The 24,693-nt window shown below is 44.8% G+C and overlaps 1 protein-coding gene across 1 annotated transcript in view; it reads left to right on the top strand.

Annotated features, from left to right (window-relative positions):
- NPEPPS (aminopeptidase puromycin sensitive) overlaps positions 1-24,693 on the top strand; it is a 1,244,137-nt gene that overhangs the window by 1,449 nt on the left and 1,217,995 nt on the right. The gene's annotated exons all lie outside the window — the stretch shown is intronic.

The raw sequence follows: 24,693 nt of genomic DNA, 5'->3' as shown, positions 1-24,693 counted from the left end.
TTGTTTGAAGCAATATGGAGATATCCTGCCTTGGAAAAAGTCTGTATTACAGAATTGTGAGAGTAAGTGATATCACCAAATACTTATTCTGTTAATAAAGTACAATAAATACTGGAACCGTATGTTATTTTATTTTTTACCTTAAGTCAAGATGTTAAGGTTATAGTGACCGTGCAATGCTCAAGAAAAACGAGAACCCAGTCAAGTAACAAAAAGCAAATAATCCACACATTACAAAATAGAGGTTTGACTGCTCACTGATTACGTAATAGGACATATTTGGACACACTGTTCCAATGTATGACCAGTAGAAAACAGAATGCATGTCAACATCAGTTGACGTTTCGATCCCAACTGACTACAAATACTAACTGCATATACTGGCGTCTTCAACTAGCCAGGCAATGCCTTACAACCTCAGTAGGATTTCTTGTTTTGAAGTGGTATTAAAATCAGCCACAAACAATAAAGCAACATCCTTATCTTTGTCTCAGTTCATTCAAAGTTTCCGTATTGTTTCGTATACTTAACTGCACTGTGACCTACCAGCTGTAAAGGACCACACAGTTCGGGTGTGTAAGTAGTGAAGGAACTGTCGGATGTGAGTATTCAGACACATAATTTACCCCGTTGCGCGGCCGAAGTGACCACCGCCAGTCTTTCCTAGGTTTCACTGCTGTCCGTATTGAGGGATTATAGTTAGGGGGTCCAACGGAATCGTATGCCGCATCATTGTACTTCTAGATCTACTATTGAAAATTAATGTTTAACTTTATTACTAGATTATTTATTGTAGTTGCGTGATATAATTATTAGTGCTGAGTGGGGCTTCAGTACACTTCCAGTGAAATGAAAGTTTTCTTGGGAAAGGATAAAACTGAACATCATACATTAACCTTGTTATCTATAAAGCTGTGGCCAAAAAGGAAAGAACAAACATTAATAAAAATTGCTTTGTAAACTGGGCTGTTGTAAAAAAATAATGTTAATGTAACTGTTCATGAAATATTGAATGCACACAGATGTATTGTAAATGAGGCAGCTGTCCAACCTTTGGACTCCTCTTGAGACGTACATCATTTAGTAAATTATATATTTTCAGGGGCTTTAAATAAATTGCAAAGAGTAAAGGTGGCATTTACGATGAGCAGGTGTAATCGGGAATACACCGTAATCCCAGGATTTACAGTGTAGACTGGAACGAAATGTACCAGCGTTCACAAGGGAGATTATGTAATAGTAAAATAACAGGGTTTGCACTGAAAAAGTTTGAGTAGGTTTTGTTATCTGAAGGGGTGAGTGAGTGCCATGGTGTGGGGAACAGTGGTAAATCTCGAATGTAGTTCTTTTACAGAAGAGTGAGCTGCAAGGTGTCAATATACAGGTTGGGCTAGTAAATTGTCATTTTATCTCTGATTTTTAAAACAATGGTTTAAGGGAAATCTCAGGGTTTACCAGTGAAGGAAGCCAGCAAGATGGACAGTCCGTAATGTCAAGAGAATCACACAAACTGAACAAAATACTTTGCCAGAGACCAGGCAATAACTGGAAACCAATATCTTCAAAGGATGCTCTAAGGCGTTGACTTTTCATTAACTTCTCTTAACCTGTATATCATTTTTCTTCTTTTTCCCATGTTGTTTCTAACAAAGATAGAGGTGGTACTGGTTAGGTCTCGCCCTGCGATTGCAGGCCAAAGGCCTGCTGTCGCAGAGCGAGACTATTGTAATCATTCTGGCTTTCAAGGACTGAAAGGGAGAGGACAAGAGACTGGCACGCGCACACACGCAGCAGCCTGCCGGGATCAGGTCGCGTGCGTCAACACGCGCTCCGATTCCGGCAGGCTCTTCACAACACATGCACAACACGCATACAGCCCCCCCACGCATACACACACACACATACAGAACCCCCCCAGCATACACACACGCACGCACACACATACGCAGAGAACCCCCGGCGCTTACACACACATCCCCTACCTCGTCTCGGCGACTTCGCACTCCCTTGCCCCCGCTCCTCTGGTGCGCGTGCACCACTAGTTTCGATTCCCGCGTCGGCTCCTCTGTGGTGCGCGCGCACCACAGGTTTCTATTCCGTGTTTATTTAAACAGCCAATCAGGAGGCAGAACTCCTTTCAGACATGCTCCCTCTCTGGTCCGCTATCATTTTAACTGCACGGTGCGTCATGCACCCAGCAAAAACGGCAGGATGGGCCAATCACCATTGTTTATTGCTTTACTAATTATTCCTGTAAACAGCTTTAAGTTATGCACTGTTTACGGAGACACCCGTGCGAGTACAGAGACACCCGTAAGAGTACTGGTGTCACACACAAGTAATCTGCAAACCTAGCAACTCTGTGGTAAGTGAACGTTAGCCTAACCGATGAATATGAATATATGACTGTGTGATTTAGGCAAGCGGATACAATTATTAAGTGTTAAACTATTTAAAATCACGGCATTCGCAATAGAGTGCACTGTGTGATTCAGGACTGCTCTGTAAGATTATCACAGAAGGCCCTGGGTGTGTTGTCTAACTCGGGTTAGATTTGTAGTCTGTGAACATTTGAATCAGTTAGAAATGGCACTTCCTTATAATGAATGTACATTAATTACTATTTAAACAAGAATGGACAAAGTTAACAGTTCGGACTGTTGTAAAGTCGGAACTCAGAAGATTTTATCAAACCTCACCAGCGCTCAAAGAACAGGTACAGCAAAGCCAGCAGAGGTGCAAGCTTCCCACCCTCGGAAACGGTTCTTCAGAAGGAAGTGGAGTGAGCTTGCTTTACGTGCAGATAAGCCCAGCAGAGGTAGACCTAGTGCAAACATCAAATGCAACCACAACAGACGAGTTGTGGCACTGACAGCAGCACTACAAACTTAGCTCATCCACAAAGCAAGCTTCCCTCAGGCACACTGAGCAGGCGCAGCTGTCCACGGTGCAAGCTTTTCTCAGTACACATAAAAGTGGACAAGACAGGAAGTTCACAGAGAGACCAGAGGCAGGGCCAGCCAGGGGTCTGGCTAGACTCTAAAAGCCAAAACACGAGCCGAGTCATAAAAGCTTATGCATGTAAAATATACAGCAAAAGTCTTGTAAAAACGCGATAAAGACTTTCAGATTAACATTTTAATTTTACGAGCGAACCAAGAGATGTCAGTCTGTATATATGGCCTCCGATGGTATACGTCGAACATTATCCATCAAACCACACACGTGTGTTTTTTATATAGTGTGCATCCAAGTTTCAAGTTTAAGTTTATTGTATAGTTATTTAAAACCTTAACATTTGTGGCAAAGAAAACCGATCGCAACTACATTTCTCAGACAGAACAGATTACTTTGAATGCACATGATCCTGACTGGCCTTAACATGACATAATCAGACCTTCCGTTCTTTACTTCGCATTCCTACATTGCCATTGTGCATTATATAAATAGTTGCTAATCATTAGCAACACCTAATACTTCAGTCAATTGTAAGACCTATTAAACCTTATTTAAACCTCAAAACAATAGGAAGCTTTCTTCTGCGATGAAGACAAAAGAATTTGCAATAGGAGACATTTCGACCGCCTGAATATTGCATGGGAGTAAAGGCTGGGCATACAATTAGAATCTGACATTGTGCTAAAGTGCCTATGTGCATTAAATAACTCATCCTGCTGTTTCAATGTTCTTGGTTGAGTACTTTCTTGCCCTTACAAAACGTTTTAAAATACACAGTCATGAAAGCCTTATTTACGGGAGTGGGTGTAGCGTAACGGCTAGAGCGGTGGACCAGGAAGCTGGGGAACCCGGTTCGAGGCTCAGCAGGGAGCATCAACGTCCAGCGATTCTGGGCAAATCACTTAATCTCCCTGTGCCTAGCAAAACAAGCATTTGCAATGCAATAGGTCTCGCATTATTAAAGTTTGAGCTATTGGCATTGCGTAATAATGAGACACCAATAGCTCAAACTTTAATAATGCGAGACCTATTGCATTGCAAATGCTTGTTTTCATTGTACACGTTCTTACTTTTTCCTAGAAGTGTACACATCAAATAAGTAGAGTATTATACACCAACTCTGAAACTAAATTGCAGCATTCTAACTCCAATTTCTGAAAATGTTCATGCTACAAGAACATAGGGAATGCGTTGGAATTTATACTTGTGACCTACATATCATCATATATGGCAGCAGTGAACTTTTAAATCGGTCATCTTTCTGACTGGTAAAAGGCCAGATTAAATATGCAGGTGGCCACAGTTGGGACAGGGCATGGCCGCGAGTTTCCAAATCCTTTAATGGCGAAAGAGAAAAGTGAACAGGGTTATATAACTTGGGTGGTGGGCAATACTTAGATCACTCAAGTTATTAGTGTAAAACTGAAGTAAACATTATGATGTGTGGCAGGCCAGGGTGCAGCTATTAAAGTGGTCACTAACTTTGCGGGTTCAACGCTGGACACCAAGGGATTATGTCAAGTGGTAGTGTGTATGTTATGATGTCAAGTGGTAGTGTGTATGTGATGATACGAGAAATGACATTGCAGTTTCTGCATATTCATTATAATGGACGGGCTTTTAAGTCTTGTGTGTGGGTGGAGTTGCTGAAGGCCTTGCTTTTTTCACATGCTGGTCCCTCGTTTACACCTGCATTTCTTTTCTTCATGATGTGTTCCCCGTATCGACCGGGACTTGCTGGTTCCACGAATAAGGCACTTTTAGAATCTGTTGCAGTCGGGAACAAGTCTAGTTTCTATGGAACCTGCTTGTGGCCTTTAAGGATGTGGTGGATTTGGACAAGAGCATTTGACTGTGCACTGCCACCAGCCATTGCACGTATATGCTACCCCAAAATCACCCCAAAAGTACTAGCCAACAAATAGAAAGTTGTAGTGAAGGGACCAGGAAAAAACTACATGGGGGACCTGGAAGGTGTCTGAAGTATACACCCTTTCATTTTATTCCCTGGCTTTGAGTTAAGAACAAAACAAGACTTTTATAGTGGTCCATAATAGAAAGAATCAGTAATTCTAGTATGATAGTTTACAAAATATGTTCAAACTAATAAAGCAATGTAGACCATGGGTACAGTCTGTTTAAATAAGGGCAGAGCCGTTGATTATAGTAAACGGATCGGCTTTGTATCAAGGTCCTTTAACGCAACTTGTAAATAAAGAGGTAAATAACTGCTGCAGTTTAGAACATTACGTGCTACGCACATCCAGTGACAGCAGTTCCATTCAGTTTCGAAAAACCTGAAAGAATAGGATCTTAACAAACCTGACACCATGTTCTTTACATCCGCCTTGGGAATGCTATTCCCACTTTGCCGTGGTAATCAATAATTTAAAGAGGCGAATAAAACATGATTACTTTTTTGTGCTGCAGTGTGTCGTTTACATTCCCTTGTGATGTTGTTGCGTGCCTCGTACATGTTCTCTTGGTGCTATTGTGTGCAGTTTTAAAGAATGTTGTCTGTAGCTGTACCAGGAAGTACTTGTACGGATCGCATCTTGCGACCATCTAGCAATATCTGGTCAATGTGTACCCCATCCCTTGTTTATCTGCTTGTCTCTGTACCAGTGCATGTGCCCGTCTCTTTCTGAGCCCCTGATGGCCTCGTCACTATGTTGGTACATGTGTCTCCTTGACTTGGTGTCCCCGTCTAGTTGCGTCTGTGTATCCAGTTAATCCAGTGCTAGTGTTTGTCAGTCTGTGTATGTTCCTTGTCCCATTGCGTATCTTTGAATTCCTGTATTTCTGATTTGGTGTTGAGCTTTTAATTTCCAGTGTCTTGTTGATTGTGTTGAGGTGCCACCCCTGTTTGTGAACAACATGAAATATACTTGACAGGTTTTGGTTCTCCCTCTTGCATCCTTTCGTCTTGTGCGACCATAAAAATATAGAGAATGTGTCATTTTGCACGCCTGATGTTTCCTGGCCCCTTCTCTGTATTGATCTGTTTGTTTCATTCGTTGCCATGTAAATCTTTATAAATTACATTAACAAAAAGTTATACAGTCTGATTTAAGACTAACATCCAGCGTGGTGGTTTATGATCTCCAGCATGGTATATGAAATCAATTAAATCGCAGGTATGATGTAGGCATTTCATTGTCTTTTCATAGTGGTTTTCGAATCGTCTAATTTTCAAAATCACTCCCAAAATCGGCATCAAATCACTTTTTTAACTCCAAACGAATTACTGTATTTCGAGCCTAAACTATTTTGCGTTATACTTTTCATTTAGTGACAAGACATTTACAACACGTATAAGTTATGACCACAAACAAGACTAGAATTTCATGAGTAATTTTGTATCCAAAATGATTAACCTGCCTCTAGGCATAAACACACATACTTTGAATTGCTGAGCAGGTGTTAGCTTCGTTCTCCCCCAAGCTATGGCTGCACAGAACATTGCAGCAGCGTTGCTTGTTCGTAAGGTTTAAACCTGGCCATCCTAAGTAAGGGTGGGAACTTCAGGAATCTAAGAGGGAGTGGGTTTGCATAAGTGAAAGCTGAATAGGAGCTCTCGGACTACATTGGCGGAGGCCCCAGCATTGGTGGAGGCTTGGGAGGAGCTCTGATTTGCATGCATGGAGCTTGCAGAGCAGCTCTGGGACTGCATTGGTGGAGGCCGGGGAGGAGCTTTGGTTTTCATGACTGGAGAGCAGCTCTGGGACTGCATTGGTGGAGGCTGGGAAGGAGCTTTGGTTTTCATGACTGGAGAGCAGCTCTGGGACTGCATTGGTGGAGGCCGGGGAGGAGCTTTGGTTTTTGAGACTGGAGAGCAGCTTTGGGACTGCCTTGGTGGAGGCCGGGGAGGAGCTTTGGTTTTTGAGACTGGAGAGCAGCTTTGGGACTGCCTTGGTGGAGGCTGGGGAGGAGCTTTGGTGTTTGAGACTGGAGAGCAGCTCGGGGACTGCATTGGTGGAGGCCGGGGAGAAGCTTTGGTTTTTATGAGTGGAGAGCAGCTCTGGGACTGCATTGGTGGAGGCCGGGGAGGAGCTTTGGTTTTCATGACTGGAGAGCAGCTCTGGTACTGCATTGGTGGAGGAGCTTTGGTTTTCATGACTGGAGAGCAGCTCTGGTACTGCATTGGTGGAGGCCGGGGAGGAGCTTTGGTTTTCATGACTGGATAGCAGCTCTGGGACTGCATTGGTGGAGGCCGGGAGGAGCTTTGGTTTTTATGACTGGCGAGCAGCTGTGGGACTGCATTGGTGGAGGCCAGGGAGGAGCTTTGGTTTTCATGACTGGAGAGCAGCTCTGGTACTGCATTGGTGGAGGAGCTTTGGTTTTCATGACTGGAGAGCAGCTCTGGTACTGCATTGGTGGAGGCCGGGGAGGAGCTTTGGTTTTCATGACTGGAGAGCAGCTCTGGGACTGCATTGGTGGAGGCCGGGGAGGAGCTTTGGTTTTCATGACTGGAGAGCAGCTCTGGTACTGGAGGCCGGGGGAGTAGCTTTGGTTTTTATGACTGGAGAGCAGCTCTGGGACTGCATTGGTGGAGGCCGGGGAGTAGCTTTGGTTTTTATGACTGGAGAGCAGCTCAGGGATTGCATTGGTGGAATAGCTTTGATTTTTGTGACTGGAGAGCAGCTCTGGGGCTACATTGGTGGAAGCTGGGGAAGAGCTCTGGTTTGTGTGATTGGAGGTTACAGAGGAGCTCTGGGACTGCATCGATGGAGGCCTAAAAAGAGCTCTGGTTTGCGTGAGTGGAGGTTCGAGAGGAGCTCTGGGACTGCTTCGATGGAGGCTTAGGAAGAGCTCTGGTTTGCTTGACTAGAGGCTGGAGAGGAGCTCTGGGACTACATTGATAGAGGCTTAGAAGGAGCTCTATTTTACATGAGGGGAGTGGCAATGATTTGCATGAATGGAAGATTGAGAGAAGCTCTGGAAATGTTTTGTTTGGGCCTGTAGAGCTCTGGGACTGCATTGGTGGAGGCTGTGGGCGAGTTCTGATTTTCATGAGTGGAGGATGGAGAGGATCTCTGGGTATGCATTGGCCGCGCTGGCGAGGAGCAAAGAGGCTGCATGGCGTGACGTCTTCAGATCAGTATTGAGGTTATAGAGAGGGCTTAGGCTCATGGGACATGTATGAGACGGTAGCAAAGAAGTAGTAAAGGTGCTTAGTTTAGGCTCATGCTGGCCCAGAGGCTATCAATGGGGCATTGGGAGTACTAATCTTGGAAGGCGGAGAAGCACTGAAGCTGCATGGAATGAGTCTCAAAAAGCGCTGAGGCTGCAGGGCAGGCTTCGTATGATTTGGGAAAGCATTTTGTAATGTTTGGAAACCAAAGTTTAAACTTGTGTGCACAGCAAGGCTAGTTTATAAAAACAATTTTAAATGTGCTATCGTTTGGTTATTCTCTTTACCATGCGTGGAGTTGAGAATAAATGCAGTGCTAAAACGTAGCACAATGTAGCTTACTGTCGATGCCAGTTGTGTGTTGCATCTGCTGAAAGTTACTTTAATGGTATTCTGGCAGCAATGCCACGAGCTGGCGAGGCTGCTAGAGAAAGCTTTGACAACGCAAAAAAATACAACCTTCCTTCGCCCATAAAGACATGGATTGAGCTAATTTGTGAGATTTACAGTGGGTGGTATGAGCCTGCACCTAAACAAATCACGCCTCATCCAAGTATAGCAGCGTTGACCTAAATAACAAAACGTAAACAGCATTAGCAATGCCAGTAGGACTGTCTGACTTTACAAAATGTTGTATTGTAATGTGAAGCATGCGAATAGATATGTTTTTGTGTGGAAGAAAAGAACTGTAGAATAATAATATTGGTTAAAAGGTAAGGTGACAGTTGCACTGTCAAGCCAGACCTAAAAATCAATGTATGTTAATGACTGCCCTCCACCCACCAATGTATGTTAATGACTGCCCTCCACCCACCAGCGCAACTGCCATAGCAAAACACCACAAAGTATTTAGCTATCTAAGATACTTTAATAGCGTTCCAGTGTAGTGTGTGCCCCACAAAGTTGAAGCTCAGCAGCCGATAAATAAAATGATCACAGCTGCTGGAGAACAAGCACTTTTTTTTGTGGAAGCACACAACTTCTCCCCAATCAAAAATATACTTCTGACTTATTATGTAGGTGGAGTCAGATCTTCTCTCTAGTTGTGCTTGCATATTTGCCTGGGGACCGCTGTGCTGTCATGACAGACCGTAAAGACGAAACATACAGAAAGAGTGTTAAGATACACAAATCCTGAAGACACTCTGAAAACATGTTGTCATACCCTCTTACTCAGTTTTGGTTCCTTGGTTTTAGAATGATTCCAGATTCTCCTGTAATTTCCAAAAATGACAGTTCGTCTTATTTTCAGTGCACCTTCGCTAACTGAGCTTGTTTTGAATTTTTAGAGTTTTGAAGCTTTTTCAGTACTTTTATTTTAAATGTCTCAATTGGCATGGCATGTTGTAATGCTTGTTTGGAAATGTATCTAGTAAATAACCTCAATTTTATTAGGACAGAGATATCCCCATGGAGACTAAGGACGTGGTGGCATTTTATTGGTTAGCTCAAAGGAAGAAAACCGTGGTCTTTTTATGTAACTGGAAAAATGGCCGTAATAGACGTCTTCTTGGTAATGATATGTTTGAGCAGAGCAAAGGATAAACGTATGGCTCCCCAGCTGACCAGACTGCAACTGTCAAGTCTGGAATGGAGTTGGTATAACAACAATGTAAAAGGAATACATTGAGGGTTCTGGAAGGGAATAAGGTAAGAGACACAAAGGAAAGGCTACCACTAGGAAGCCACATTGAAGTAATAACCTATACAACACATCTTGTCCCATTCAATTGAAAGAAGGCTAAGATAAAACGAAAAGAAATATTATTCCTAACATAAATAATCATTCAAATACAGAGGTGGTCTACGGGACCTTATGCCCCTGGCTTGTGCAGGTGCAGGAACATGTTGAGAAACATCGCTACTAGAGTATGAACTATCCATAGCATCATCACCACCTTCACCCCTACAAGAAATTGAAGATGCAGATGGAGGGACATTAACATATACCCACTGTTGAGCACATCATCATGTTTAACTTCAGTAGGGTTGTTCAAAGCAGAAGATTTTTGATACAAAGTCACCCTCCGTAAATTACATTTTCAAGTACCACAACTTTCTTTTACTTTATAAGGGCCTTTGAAGCTGGTAAGACCTTTAAGGATTCTACCTGGTTTAACTTTAACAAAGTCACCAGGAGAAATAGAAACAGACGTAGAAACAAAATTATCTTGTTGGTAAGAATCAGAATTAACGTTACCACCAATTTTGTTTTTGATCCATGATGGAGCTAATTTTGTACCATGGCGTCTTCCTCACATCAACTCAAATGGAGACTTACATTCTTGTTTATGAGGAGTAGTGCGATCTGCCCATACCATATCTTGAACCATTTCATTGGCAAAACTACCAGAAACACAAGACATTTGTATTATACCTTTAACAACTCTGTTAGCCCTCTCACAGATACCATTCCCTTCAGGATTATAAAGAGTTGTACGATGGTGTGTAACACCACATTCAAACAAAAATGTGCGCATTGTGTGTGAAGTCAGATGAGTGCCATTATCAGTAATGAACACAGACTGACAACCTTCATCATGAAAAGTGTCATTGAGAAATGAAATGGTGCAATCAGTGGTGATGTCTCTCACAAATTTGACTATAAGCCATTTAGAAAATACATCAATTAAAACTATGGCAAAGCGTTGTGCTACAGGTAACTCGTCCATAGGTCCAATGAAATTAAGACAAACCGTACGCCAAGGGTGTTCAGACGTAGAGGTACAACTCTTAACATTGCCAGAAGCCAACTTAAGCCTTTTTTCACTGTCTCTACAAACAGAACAATTCTCAACCCAAGAAGACACCTGTGCATCTAAACCTGGCCACCAAAAATCCGCTTTAACTCTATGTTGGGTAAGAGTTTGGCCTAAATTACCTTCATGGGCCAATCTCAATAACTTGGGTCTTAAGTTAAATGGCGGAACAAATCTGTCACCTCTCAAAAGAATGTAATCACCAAAAAGAGACAGCTCATCTAGAACTTTGAGGAATGGACGGACTGCAGGTTGAACACAACTTTCACGTCTAGCACCCCTTTTTACCAACTCTGTAACACAGGATAAAACAGTGTCTTTAACCATGGCAGTGCACCACTTCTCTTTAGTAAAAGTCCCATTACCTAATGCCAAAACATCTTGTACATAGGTTCCGCGTTTATCAGACGCTGACGGTGTGGGGGTAGGTGATACCGGCGAGTATCTCACGCCGCTAAGGGCTATATACCCCTAGCGCAGTCCCCACAGGAACTAGCCGCGCAGTTTGCCAATGGGCTCCTAAGGGTCTGACGGTGATGCAGTGATCCTCGCCATCCTTAGACCTATACCTATCAGGTTGTATCAATAATAGCCTGCAGCTCACCCTATGGGGCACATTAGGTTTATATGAGCACTTTTTTCGGTCCTGAAGAATTGCCCCGCTGGGCATGAAACATGTTGACCAAAATGGAGGGTTGATATGAGGCCACACCAATAGTTACGTTGGTCCTCAGTACCCCTCCCTACACTTTTTAATAAAGTGGCTAACCACCTGAATAAAGACTTCCCTGTGGACTATCCAACTTTTTAAAAATTTTTCACCGTTTTGCTCACTACCTCACTTTTTAAGCCTCACAAGTTTCTACTTATCTCGGCAAAGGAACAAAAGACCTCCGCAAAAGAGTGACACTCGTTGTTACCCGTCGGGCATTGCAGCGCCGGCCCGACGCAGGAGCAGGAAGCCGATGATATAAACAACATCCCAAGTAGGCTGAATGAGACATGTCATCCAGCTCATCAGTTGTGTGAGGCTTCCTTAGTTCCGTCAAGGAACTTGCTGACCACCCGGCACACACACACCCCCCACACCCTCTAGCTGACTTTCAGCTTATTGTGAGAGAGACCTTATTACCTGTCAAACCCCAGGGGAACAGTGTACACTCTTTCTTGTTTTACATAGGAAATAGCTCCATCATCTTGTGAATCATGAAAATCATTTTTAAAAGTGTCATCTTTAATTGACAATCTAGACAGACAATCTGCTTGTACATTACACCAACCTTGGATGTACATAATGTCATATTGATATTCTTGTAGTCTAGATGCAAGTCGCGCCAATCTTGGAGAACCTTTACCAGCACCTCCAGGAGACAGAACACTAATCATGGGCTTATGATCAGTCTTAAGTTGAAACTTGGTGCCCCACAGGTATGTACGAAAATATTGGACTCCCCAAGCAGCAGCCAAAGCCTCCTTTTCGATTACTGAATAATTGCGTTCTAAAGTAGAGAGAGTGCGTGACGCAAATGCAACAATCTTCTCACCTTCAGTATATCTTTGCAAACGGACTGTACCCAACCCTGTGGCACTGGCATCCACCATAAGCACAGAACTGCGTCTAATATCAAAAGGTGCTAAAACTTTTGCTTCACATAACTCTTTTTTAATAGCATTGAAACATTTTGTGTGATTATCACTCCAAATAAACTTCACACCTTTTTTTTAATAACCGTCTCAACGTAAGAGTCTTGTCTGAAAAGTTTTTCACAAATTTAGAATAAAATTCAATGAGCCCCATAAAAGATCGAAGTTGATCTTTGTCAACAGGACACAGAGCTAATTGGATGGCTTCTAACTAATTTTTCTTTGGTTTGACTCCCTGTGCAGAAATTTCATACCCCAAATATTTAATGTGTTGGACTAAGAAAGCATATTTCTCTTTACGTAAAGTCAAACCAGCCTCTTCAATTCTGCTGAAGACACTCTTGAGAGTTAGATTGTGATCAGCAATGTTTTCCCCAAAAATCAATGCATCATCTTGATAAAAATTCAGCCTTTTTAATGCCATTAAATAATTCAGTTACCATTCTCTGAAAAACGCTGGCTGCAGATGTCAACCCGAAAGGAAGCCTAGTAAATTGAAAGGTGTTCTCAGTAGTAATAAACGCAGTAAGGCTTTTCGAATCTTCGTGCAAGCAAATCTGATGATAGGCACTTCTCAAGTCTAGTTTAGAGAAAAAATGTGCACCTTGTAAAGTAGACACCAATTCTCCAATATTAGGGAGAGGAAAAGTATCTGCCACTACACTTTTATTAAGAGACCTGAGGTCAACACAGAATCTAATTTTTCCATCCGATTTGTGGGAAATAACCACCGGAGAAACCCATGTGGATGCTTCAACTGGTTCAATTATACCTCCTTGCAACATTTCATTAATCAGAGTTTTAACTTCGTTTTTAACAGCTAGAGGAATTCTTCTAAGTTTATGCTGAATATGGACAGCGCCATTTTTCAGTAGAATTATGTGGACATAACCTTTAAGTTCTCTTAATTCAGTTCTAAAGACTCTATTAGCATCTTCTAAAATATCTTTGAGAGAAAGCTCATCTACCACCATAACTTGGGACGGTGCTCTTGGGTTTACAATGATATGTAAGTTGTATTGGTGTATCCAACTCCAAATTGGTGGACCATCCAACGCAACGTAAATCCTTCCTTTAATGGACCTGTTAGAAAAAAGAATGTCCGCATCAAAACACCCCAACATATCTATATGTTCACCTTGATATCCTGTTGGAGAAATATCACTCACCTCAAGTGTTTTATCACCCCATTCCATTCTAAATAAAGATTCAGGAATTCTAGTCTACCTAGAGCCAGTATCTACCTTTAATGTTACAACATGCCCATCAATGGTGAACTGTGCTTTAGGTCGTACCTCCCTTTTCTCATTAATAACGTCCACAGAAGACTCTTCCACCATTAAAATTTTGTCTCTATCTCTCCTAATCTCTATGGAACTGTCCTCTACAACAGCTACTCTGGGCTTACCTCTATATCTACACATTTTAGAGAAATGGCCCATTTCCCCACATTTAAGGCATTTGCTGATATTGGCGAGACAGAACTTCGCATTAGAAGCATGAGAATTACTCCCACATCTAGAACAAAACCTTGTTGGATTTTTTACATAAAGTACTTTTCTGGTTAGAAAATGTTCCTTTTTGCTTGAGTGCGGCGACTGACTCCTCATCAACAGTCTCGCTATCAAGTAAATCTTTTTCAGAAACTTCAGACACTTGAGAATGAGCACTAGCCTTTTGTAATTCTTTCATACATATTTCGGATTGCTCCACAGCTTTGGCTAGATCCACCGCCACCTTTAAAGATGGATTCTTAGCTGACCACAGTCTCTCAATTTTTTTTTATTATTGCACTGGACTATCAATTGATCACGGATCAACTCATCCGTCATGGTGCCAAAATTGCATTTCACAGTTAGTTCTCTTAAATTTGCTACAAAGTCATCAATAGATTCATCCATGCGTTGCTTGTGCGTATAAAACTTTGGCAAAATGCACTTCTAACCTGCAAAGCCTGCGGTACATATTTAAAAATGCATTGAGCTTCTTTCCCCGTAGCACTTAACAAAGCTTTTTTACGTTTAGCTGAAAATTCTTGGCCATCCAATGCGTCAAGGTATTTATCGAACATGACAATCCAATCTTCCCAAGGAATTTGTGGTGGGTGAAGAGCTACTGTAACTTGCTGTGCCATAATACTGTTTTAAATAGTACAAGTTGAATACAATTCAATGTAGTGAGAATGGCTGGTCGTGGCAAGAAAATAATAATAATCACAAAAACGCAATAAAGAACAGTGCTTGTATTAATTAACGATTAGCTGCTTATTCCAGGATAAATATGTGAAAGGTGAGCGCATCACCGTAGCATTCGCTTGAGAGAATGACATGAAAGTTATAAAATACCTTATTAGGGATGAGCGTATCACCGAAACGCTAGTTGAAAGCAAGTTCAACACGTTAAAAATGAGGATTGCACTAGTAACGCTGCGTTATTGCTGATGACTTCCTGTAAGTCAGCGTTACCGTTTACAAAGATCCAAAATGGCTGCTTGATGCTCATGATGACGTTGCGTGATGCGTCGATCTGCCGGAAATGTACCGATGCTGCAGGGAGTTGCCAAGCAACCGTTCATGCGCAGCAATCACGCGCACCAATATGGAGGCAGAGACGTTACAAAAGGCCCGATGAGACGTAGGCCATGGAGACACGCAGAGAAACACAAAAACAACAAAACTCACTGGTGTGGCCGTCAAGAACACCCGCTGAGGCGCCGAAAAGTGCTGCACGTCAGGATCTATTGTCGGGGATCAGATGTCACCTTTAAGCACTCCAAATGTGCTAAAATGAGGAGTTACGGCATGCAGACCAGCCAGCTTCAGTCCTCGTCGTCAAAATGATGTAAGTGGAATAATGGCTGTAATAGACGTCTTCATGGTACAGATATAAGTTTATTGAGCAGAGCAAAGGATAAACGTGCGGCTCCCCAGCGGACCAGACTGCAACTGTCAAGTCTGGAATGGAGCTGGTATAACTACAATGTACAAGGAATAAGATGAGGGTTCTGGAAGGGAATAAGGTAAGAGACACAAAGGAAAGGCTACCACTAGGCAGCCACATTGAAGTAATAACATATATAACACCTCTTTCATTCGGCCAGTGTTAAAGGAACATGGAGACCCTTACATCTCAGCAGTACTGTAAGGAAGGCGAGTTATGATCTTCATCCCTGATCTTTCCCCAACTTGGTCCCGCTAGTCTTTTCTGATTTAAAGCAGGTGAAATGCTGATTGAACTATGGGGTCCAGAGATGGTTGGAGCACTTCTGATCTAGTGGTCTGCTCGGAGTACTCGTGCAGTGTTCTGTTCTTATAATCATGAATCGCTATAACGGACTGCGCATCATCCGCAGGGTTGACAAGGTTGTATGTACCCTTACATATACAGATACTTATTGTTTTATTTGCAGCTTTCCTCTCTTATTGCATGACTCGGATAGCGCAGCGTTTTTGAACCAGCACATAATATTTTATATGTGAAGACATTATGACAAACTGTTGTCTCTAGATTCTTGGAGAGTGGGTTTTTGATTTGAGGCGCTTGGAAGGTGCAGAAGAAATGCACTTATAAACAGCTTGAGACATAAGTAGTTTCTTTCGCATTCGTCAATTAAAAATGAGGGATGATTTCCCTCCGGAATTAATAAAGGAGCTGAAGGTAGCAGGTGCATCTAAGAATACTTGACAGCAGAGGTGCCCTGGTCGTACAGATGGCTCATAATATTTATGAGAGGAACCTTTGTGTTGAGTGTTCGCTCTTTTCACCCAGTGCTTGCAGCTGAGTTCTACTGCACCGGGGCACTGACATTTGCCATTGTTCCTGGCCTCCACTGAAATGTGTGTTTCTCGCACTAGTTTTCAATAGTTTGTAGCACACCTACTGGTTTATCCAGGGTTCACTTTTTTGCCTTATTGGTATTGTTTCATGTAATATTTTTTATTAAGCTTTTTGTTCTGCAATATAACTTAACAATTAGTGCCATTCATGCTACCACCTACCCTCCTTGGGCAGGTTGTAGCTACAACTTTCAATCTGTATAGGGATATGCTGTTCAACCCTTGGCTTTTGACCCATTCTGCACCTGATGTAGCATCTGTGTCATCCCCACCACTCCTCAACTGGATTTTTAAAATTCTTTTGGGCAACCTCAGTCCTTATTCAACTCTTTCTTCATTGCCATATATAACCCCACCACCCCCTCCCAATCCTGTGTCTTGGTGAGTCCTGGGCTGCTCCCTCTTTGAGCTACATTTCCCTTCAGCTACCATATATCCCAAGTTAATTATTATTATTTACTATTATTATTTACTCAATTTATAAAGCGCGCTATCACCTAGCAGGCATCCTGGCGCTGGAAAAACGTGGCTCAAGGGGGCGTGAGATTCAGAAGGAACAGGGACCGCCTAATACGTTCTAGGAAACAGCCAGGTTTTTACCATTTTTCTAAATGGAAGAAGCTCTCCGAGTTGTCTGATATCCCCGGGGAGGCTGTTAAATAATTTAGCAGCTGCCACCCCAAAGGATCTGCCCCCAGATCTGACCTTACGAAACCTAGGAACCTTCACCAGTCTTGCCGACGAGGAGCGCAGTGTTCTTTTCGGGATATACCAAGTGAATTTCTTTCGCAAGCGCACAGGTCCTAACCCATGGAGGGCTTTAAAAACTAGGCAGAGGGATTTAAACAGAACTCTTTGTCTCACTGGGAGCCAGTGCAACTCAGCTAAAGCTGCGGAAGCTGAAGAGTTTCTAGGCAGACCTAATTCAAGTTTGGCAGTTGTCGACTGGATTCTTTGCAATCTATCCAACAGGAAGTTAGGGGAATCCAGCAAGAGAGCATTGCAATAATCGAGCCTACTGAGAATGGTGCATCTGGCCACTTGGCACGCACTTGAGAAGGCAATATCTGAAAGATTTTTCGGAGGGATCTGATGACCGCAAAACAGGAAGCAGAAGTTTTTTTAACCTGACTTTCCAAAGTGAGCTTATCTTCAAATAAAATACCCAGGTTGCGGACACTGGCAGCTGGCTGGACAGTGGACCCCATACCCGAGGGCCAGAAGTTGCTAGGAAGATGAGGAGAAATCCTGTTTGCCGAGCAGAAGATCACCTCAGTCTTTCCTGTGTTAAATTGTAGCGAGTTTTCCTGGACCCAGCGAGCCTTTTCCCGCAAACAATTATGAAAAGCTTCTACTGAAATAGATTCCTCCCCCTCAAGAGAGAGGATCAGCTGAGTGTCATCCGCATAGTTTATGATAACAGCAATCGGAGGTTTTAGATAAACATTAAAGAGAATAGGGCTGGTAGCTGATCCCTGAGGCACCCCATGCGGGACATTGGAGAATGCAGATTGAAAGGGGGGGAGGGATAAGGCCTGCTGCCTATCCCGCAAAAAGGAGCGGAACCTCTGCAAGGTGGAACCCCTCACCCCACACTCGCTCAGCCTTCTCAACAGGATCTCATGGTTGACCGTATCAAAGGCGGCAGACAGGTCAAGCAGAATTAACGCTGCTGCCTGACCCCTGTCTGCCCGCCTTTGAAGCTCGTCCATAACGGTCAACAAGGCCGTCTCGGTCCCATGAGCCGGCCGAAAACCGAACTGAACCTCTTCCAACAGATTATGATTTAAAGAGTCCGACTAACAGCTCGTTCCACGATCTTAGCAGTTTATTATAGATGGTTGCCTCAGTTTCATTCCAAATCCCCATAAAGACTAGCGCACGCGCCAGCTCACTGTTGAAGTCTGTGGCTTGTTTTAGTTTAGAAGTCACTGCCTGTCAGTATCCATTGATTTTTGGGGCATTCCCACAGAATATGAAAGAAGGTGCCCCTCTCTTTGCAATTTCTCACACATGCCTCCAACTGCCTTTCCAATTATTTTAAGCTGTGTTCTGCTGTAATATACCCAATGTATGATTTTTTTCATCATTCTAGTCTATAACTTGCCTTTATTGCCACTTCTCTGGGGAATTGTAGAGCATCCTCCCACCCCCACTCAACATACTCAGTATCAGTATGCCAGTTAGCTCTCAGTTTAAATAAGTCTGCGTGCTATTCATGATCGTATGAGTGAAATTTGCAAAAAACACAGTTGATGGACAGAATGTAGAACAATGTCCTACATTCACCCCAGTACAAGGATCTGGGCCTAAATCCATCGTTTTTTTGCACTCCACACCACCCTGGGTTAGACACTGGCTATATGCAAATCAGCTCTGACCCTGTGCCTCAAGGGAACAGTCCAGTCCGAACTACCAAGCCATGTCTTTCCCAGACCGGAATCAAGCATCCAAGGACCGGTTTCTGGCTATCAGCCTTCATCAGCCTGGATAGCTTGACTCCAGTGGTGTGGAGAGCCTGGGACTCACGTCTGAGCATACCCAGCCCACTCGGGGTGAAAATTGCAAAAAACACAGTTGATGGACAGAATGTAGAACAATGTCATACATTCACCCCAGTACAAGGATCTGGGCCTAAATCCATCGTTTTTTTGCACTCCACACCACCCTGGGTTAGACACTGGCTATATGCAAATCAGCTCTGACCCTGTGCCTCATGGGAACAGTCCAGTCCGAACTACCAAGCCATGTCTTTCCCAGACCGGAATCAAGCATCCAAGGACCGGTTTCTGGCTATCGGCCTTCATCAGGCTGGATAGCTTGACTCCAGTGTTGTGGAGAGCCTGGGACTCACGTCTGAGCATACCCTTTGCTTTTCGGTGTGATTGGGCTTATGAAATGCCGGTGATGTCCCTTTTAGTGTGGTCTTGTTGTTGCTGACTGGTGTATTGAGGAAATACGTGACCAAGGCTGCGACTCCCCCATGATGCACCTGTCTTTCCTTTCCGGGTATCTTTCAGTCTGTTAGCGTGCATGCCTGTGTACCTACACTGCCCCTGTCAATCCACCTCAACTTCACTTCTTGCGTGATCGTCTAAGCTCCCTCTGTCTTTCGGCCTGCACTGCTTTTCCTGCTAGGCCTGGTATTATCACTCCTCTAATGGTAACCTTGTAGCCCTCCCACATTGTCAACCCCCTGTACTGACTTTGTATTTTTCTCTAAATACTGCTTTGTTGCTTTTCTGAGGTTCTCTGTCACTCTTGGAACTGTCAGGCACCATGCTGCCAGTCTCCAGCCCCCCCACCCCCATCTCTCGCAGACTAAGTGTTTTGGGGTAGTGGAGGGTGTGAAGAAGTGATCAATTTTTGAGTGGGAGACATATATTCCTGAGTAATAGGAGTAACATTCCTGTGGGCATGGTGTTCTCCCATCCCATGGGTTTAAGGAACTCTTCTAGTTTCCCTTGCACAGTGTGAGTTGTCTCGCACCCATTTTGTCTAGTTGGGGGGCGGGGTGTGTACTACCATGTTAAAGTCACCGCCTAGTTACTTTTGGGGGATTATGGTAAGTCTACTAAGTCACGTCAGCATTTGTACTATGTCAGCTTGGAGGTGCGTAAATATTCACCAGTCCTAGGTGTGTCCTCTCCTGTTCCTTCAACCATATCGGCGCACTCTCTGGGGGGGTCGAGGAAAATGGATTTGTCTTTATATATGACTTTCAGATGCACCGAAAGGAGTAACATATCCTGTAACTTCCAGAAATTATTTCTGTTGCTGTACATTCAGTGTACAGTCCGGGAAAATAGTCACGGTGGAGTTTTCTCATTGCACGGTACCTATTTTTCAAGCCGCCCGTTGGATCACGTCTATCCATGTAGTTGAATATTATGGCTTTCATTGGTCATGGTAGTACGCTCGGCAGCAGGCGCGAGGGTCAATAAGCGGTGGGCCCACTCCACCAGAAAGATTGATGACTTATCTCCTTCTGGGATCCACGACTTCCGCCATGTTGAGAGATACTGTGTCAGGGACAGCCCCTCTCTCCCCTACGGAATGCCCACTATTGAGGTGTTATTTCGATGCAGGCGATCTTCCATGTCCTCCGTCTATGTTGCAAGTGCGTTTATTGTGCGTTGGAGAGTTGCAGTTTGTAGGGAATCCTGTTTCTGATATCAGACCTTCGGCTTCCGTTATCCTTTGCACTATGTTACGTAAGTCTTGCCTCAGCAGTTAAAGTTCTGTGCTTAATTCACAGATTTTCCCCCTCCACTGAGTGCCTTGATTCATGAATTCCTCTCAGGATTGACCCTATTGACTGGGTGGGGTCCACTACTTGTTGTTCGTGGTCTGGAGGCACCTCCTGCCAGTGGGAGATAGCAGTTGGCTTGGCAGATCTGTCTATTTTCCCTTGGGCTAGCTGCAAAGCAGTTTTTCTTTTTCCCCACGGAGGGCAGTGGGGGTGTGTCAAACTAGGAGGTTGCAGTTGTCCCTCCGACCCATCCACCGCATTTCGGCTGCTGTTTCTCTGCAAAAAGGAGGTGAAAGTTCGCAGTGCTGGGGTAGACAACACCACTGGTATGGTCCCCTGTAGGGCTCAGTAAGGGCTGTAGCAATTGTCAGTACAGAATCTACCCTTTGCTTTTCGGTGTGATTGGGCTTATGAAATGCCGGTAGATGTCCCTTTTAGTGTGGTCTTGTTGTTGCTGACTGGTGTATTGAGGAAATACGTGACCAAGGCTGCGACTCCCCCATGATGCACCTGTCTTTCCTTTTCTTTACGGGTATCTTTCAGTCTGTTAGCGTGCATGCCTGTGTACCTACACTGCCCCTGTCAATCCACCTCACCTCCACTTCTTGCGTGATCGTCTAAGCTCCCTCTGTCTTTCGGCCTGCACTGCTTTTCCTGCTAGGCCCACTAATGGGTTGTAATCTCCACTGCTATGTTTCTGAGCTGCTACTGTGGGGTCTTTTTTGCAGAGCACCTTTTTTCTGTATTGGGGTGGTGGAGGGGTAACCTGTTGTTACTACTATGAGCCATCTTGAGGTATTACTTGACCTTACACAATAGGCTATGGTTGTCCCCTTTTGCCCTGGAGTCCCTCCGCCAGTATTCATGGTGGGCTACCGACTGCAGCTCTCAGAATCATGGGCACCCATGCTTTCCTGCTGTATATGTGGGAGGCAGGGTTGGGCGGTACACCAGTTCATGCCAGTCCTGGGTGCGAGTCCCAACTCTGCCCTGTAGGCCTCAGCAGTCCTTCTCTGCCTCCGGTACCTTGGCCCCAGACTGAGACCCCGCACTTAACCGTAGAGGCCAGCAGTTTTACTCTGTACCTGCGGTGCTGTAGTCCCCGGATCAGCCATGCTCTGGCCTATGTGCGTTTTCCCCGTTGCGCTAGCTGAATGTCCATTGAAGCTTCAGGTAGGTGTCGTGGCAGGATCTGCTGCACCATGCACGAGTCTGAAGCTTGGTTTTGTGCCACTAAGTATTGTATTTTGTTGGATGATTGTAGGAGATGCGGCAGAGCTTACAAAGTCTTGTCCGCTGTCTTGGATCACTTGGTTCCTCCCCATATTGGTATTTTTTACTTCAATTTGAGAACTGCTGTAATGCCATTTTGGGCACAATTTGCTGATTGTTCAAAATTGTTATTAATTTTTTTTTTCTCAGTTTTATATAGCGCGAACTTGATCCGAATCTGGTATCGGAGCGCTTTACATAGCACCAGTTACGTTACATGGGGACACACATTCATTTTTGATAGGCACGGAGAGATTAAGTGATTTTCCCAGAATCGCAGGATGTTCAGCATCATTGCCGAGACTCAAACCCAGTTCCCCTGATTCGAGGTCTCTGCCCTAGCTGTTAGGCCAACTCCTCTCCCCAAATTATTATTCTGACTAGAGGAATGATTTTTGTCGACAAACATTCAGCATTTTTACATACTGGTTGTACCTAAAACCTGGCATTTGCAGCCTTGGTCTGTTTTGGTGTTACTTCATAGACATAAAGATTGGTGAGTGAGTACTGTTGCGTATCTTTTGTTAGACTCCAATCTAGAATATGACATCCGTAAATTTCTTTAAACGGTCTTGGCTTGTGGCTTAAACCATACTGTATAGTTTCCAGCACATTGAAAGATGCTGAACAGTAAGTAAAAATTGGTTGGTTCATTTTGGGTTTTAAAACATTTTATATATTGTGACTTGTATGTATATAGCGGTGCAACCAAGCTACAGTATTCAAGATCTCTTGATCAGGACATGATCCATTTAGAGATCACATTGCATGCAACACACCCAAAGCTGGACCAACATCAATTTATCTTCCCCCAAGTTAGAGCTGTAATGTGCGATGGAAGTGAGGAGGAACCACTTCCGGAGTATATTCTCATGCTGGGTGGAGAGATGGATGCCACGAAAAGCGAAAAACTTACCATATGCTCTGACAACAACAAGATCTACCTATGCATCTGACCAATAATGGCTGACTGGAAAATAAGCTGCACATAGAAAATGTTATGTAGGAAGTGAAACCTTTCTTTATAGAAACTGTGAAAGTCCAAATCCCTTTTGTTAGCTATAGGAAACCCGGTAAATTTGTATGTAAAAGGATAATGAACAAATAATAATCTGTGAGGTACCACAGCATGATGGTTGGGTTTAACAGGTTGGTTCAGAAAGCACCATATTTCCAGCATTACTATTGTAGCTGAATACAATCGTCCCCCGCTCCTTGCAAGCATTTTACTGTGTATATTTTACTAATATTCTGTCATAGAGTATAAATATTTTGATTGATAAAATCTGTTGCCCTCACAGCATTTCTACTTTTGATTGATCATTTTACCGTGCACAATTGCTTATACCCATTACTATGCTTAATGCTAATTATTGTACCTTGGTGTATCATTGTCTAGTAGTCCTTTAGCATCACAAGTTACAACTTCGGGGTATTTTTCTCATTTCTACTTCTCCAGAACTTAAACTATATGAACTTGCCAGGCTACACTGAAGTAGTCTTTGTTTGGAGACCTAGCTTACCTTCTTAATCTGAAAGAAACAGGTTAGTATTAGATTCCTTACCTTAGATTCCTTACCTTAGAATATCCCCAGGCGTCAGTCTGGATCCGGAAACTTTTGCGTAGCAGTACCCCTGCGCGTCGGTAGGCGTCGTCTGCAGGCATCCCCTGCGGCTCCGCGTCGTCGGCGTCGTGCGCCGTGATGACGTCGCTGGAGTATATAGACGCCGCCTCCGCGCGCTGACGTCAGTTCTTCTTTTTTCCGCGCCAGTTAGCGCAGATCCGAAGAGCAGTACTCCGGTCTTTTGACCAAGTTTTTTGTTAACTAATTAATCTTCTACGGTGCCGGTAGGATGCCCGGTTTCAAGAGTTGCGACGAGTGCGACCGCCTGATGTCGGTCACCGACCACCATCGACTCTGCCTCCGGTGTCTGGGCGCGGACCACGACGTGGAGTCCTGCGTCGACTGTCGGGCCTTGACTGGAAAAGCTAGGCGGGAGCGGTCCCGCAAGCTTCTCGAGCTCCGGGTGTCGGCCCCGCGTCGAGAGCGGTCCCGGTCCGGTCGGAGGTCGAGGGAGCGGTCGAGGGAACGATCGCGGAGCCGCCATGGGCGCTCCGGGAGTCGCCACCATTCCTCCGGCTCGTCAGGTAAGCACAAGAAGTCGGGGCGTCGCCATCGCACCCCCGACTCCCCCCGACGCCCGCGTGATGCGGCCGGGGGCTCGGGTGACCCCACCCCCGCGGCCCCGCGTGGGTCGCCGACGCCGTCTACCCCATACCCGTCGGTCCCTGGGGAAGGCGCGTCGCGTGAGGAGATCGAGGCCTTCCTCATTGCTATGAGGGCGAGGTCTTCTCCGGCGGGGCCTTCGGCGCCTGCGGGCCCGTCGGTCCCGTCTGAGGGCCCGAGCGGTTCGGGTGCTCCTGCCCCGGCGCCGCCGGCGGCTCCGGCCCCGGCGCCGCTGGTTCCCTCTGGTTCGTCGCCGGCTGGTCTCCCGGCCTCTCCGGCGTCGGTTCCTGTGGGCCAACCCGTGGTACCGCCCCCGCGTGGTGCAGCGACTCCGCCGTCGGCTCCGGCCGGCGTCGGGTCCCCGGCACCGCGCGGCGCCACCCCCCTTTCCTCCCCGACTCCGGACGCGGAGCCGGACCGGCGTCGGCCGACGCCGGATCCGACGCCGATGGGGCCCGTTGACCCCGATGTCTATATTGTCGACCCAGAATATGGGTATGATGAAGAGGAGTATGGAGAGGGTTGGGAGGGGTCTGAGGACCCTCTATCCCGTGCCTGCCAGTATGATGTAGACTGGGTAGGTGATCTGGGTGATGCCAGTGGCCTGGAC

This window comes from Lissotriton helveticus, chromosome 5_1 (assembly GCF_964261635.1).
Source record: "Lissotriton helveticus chromosome 5_1, aLisHel1.1, whole genome shotgun sequence".
Lineage (NCBI taxonomy): Eukaryota > Metazoa > Chordata > Amphibia > Caudata > Salamandridae > Lissotriton > Lissotriton helveticus.
Note: the sequence above shows the minus strand (reverse complement) of the source record. Positions and strands in the feature narration are given on the sequence as shown.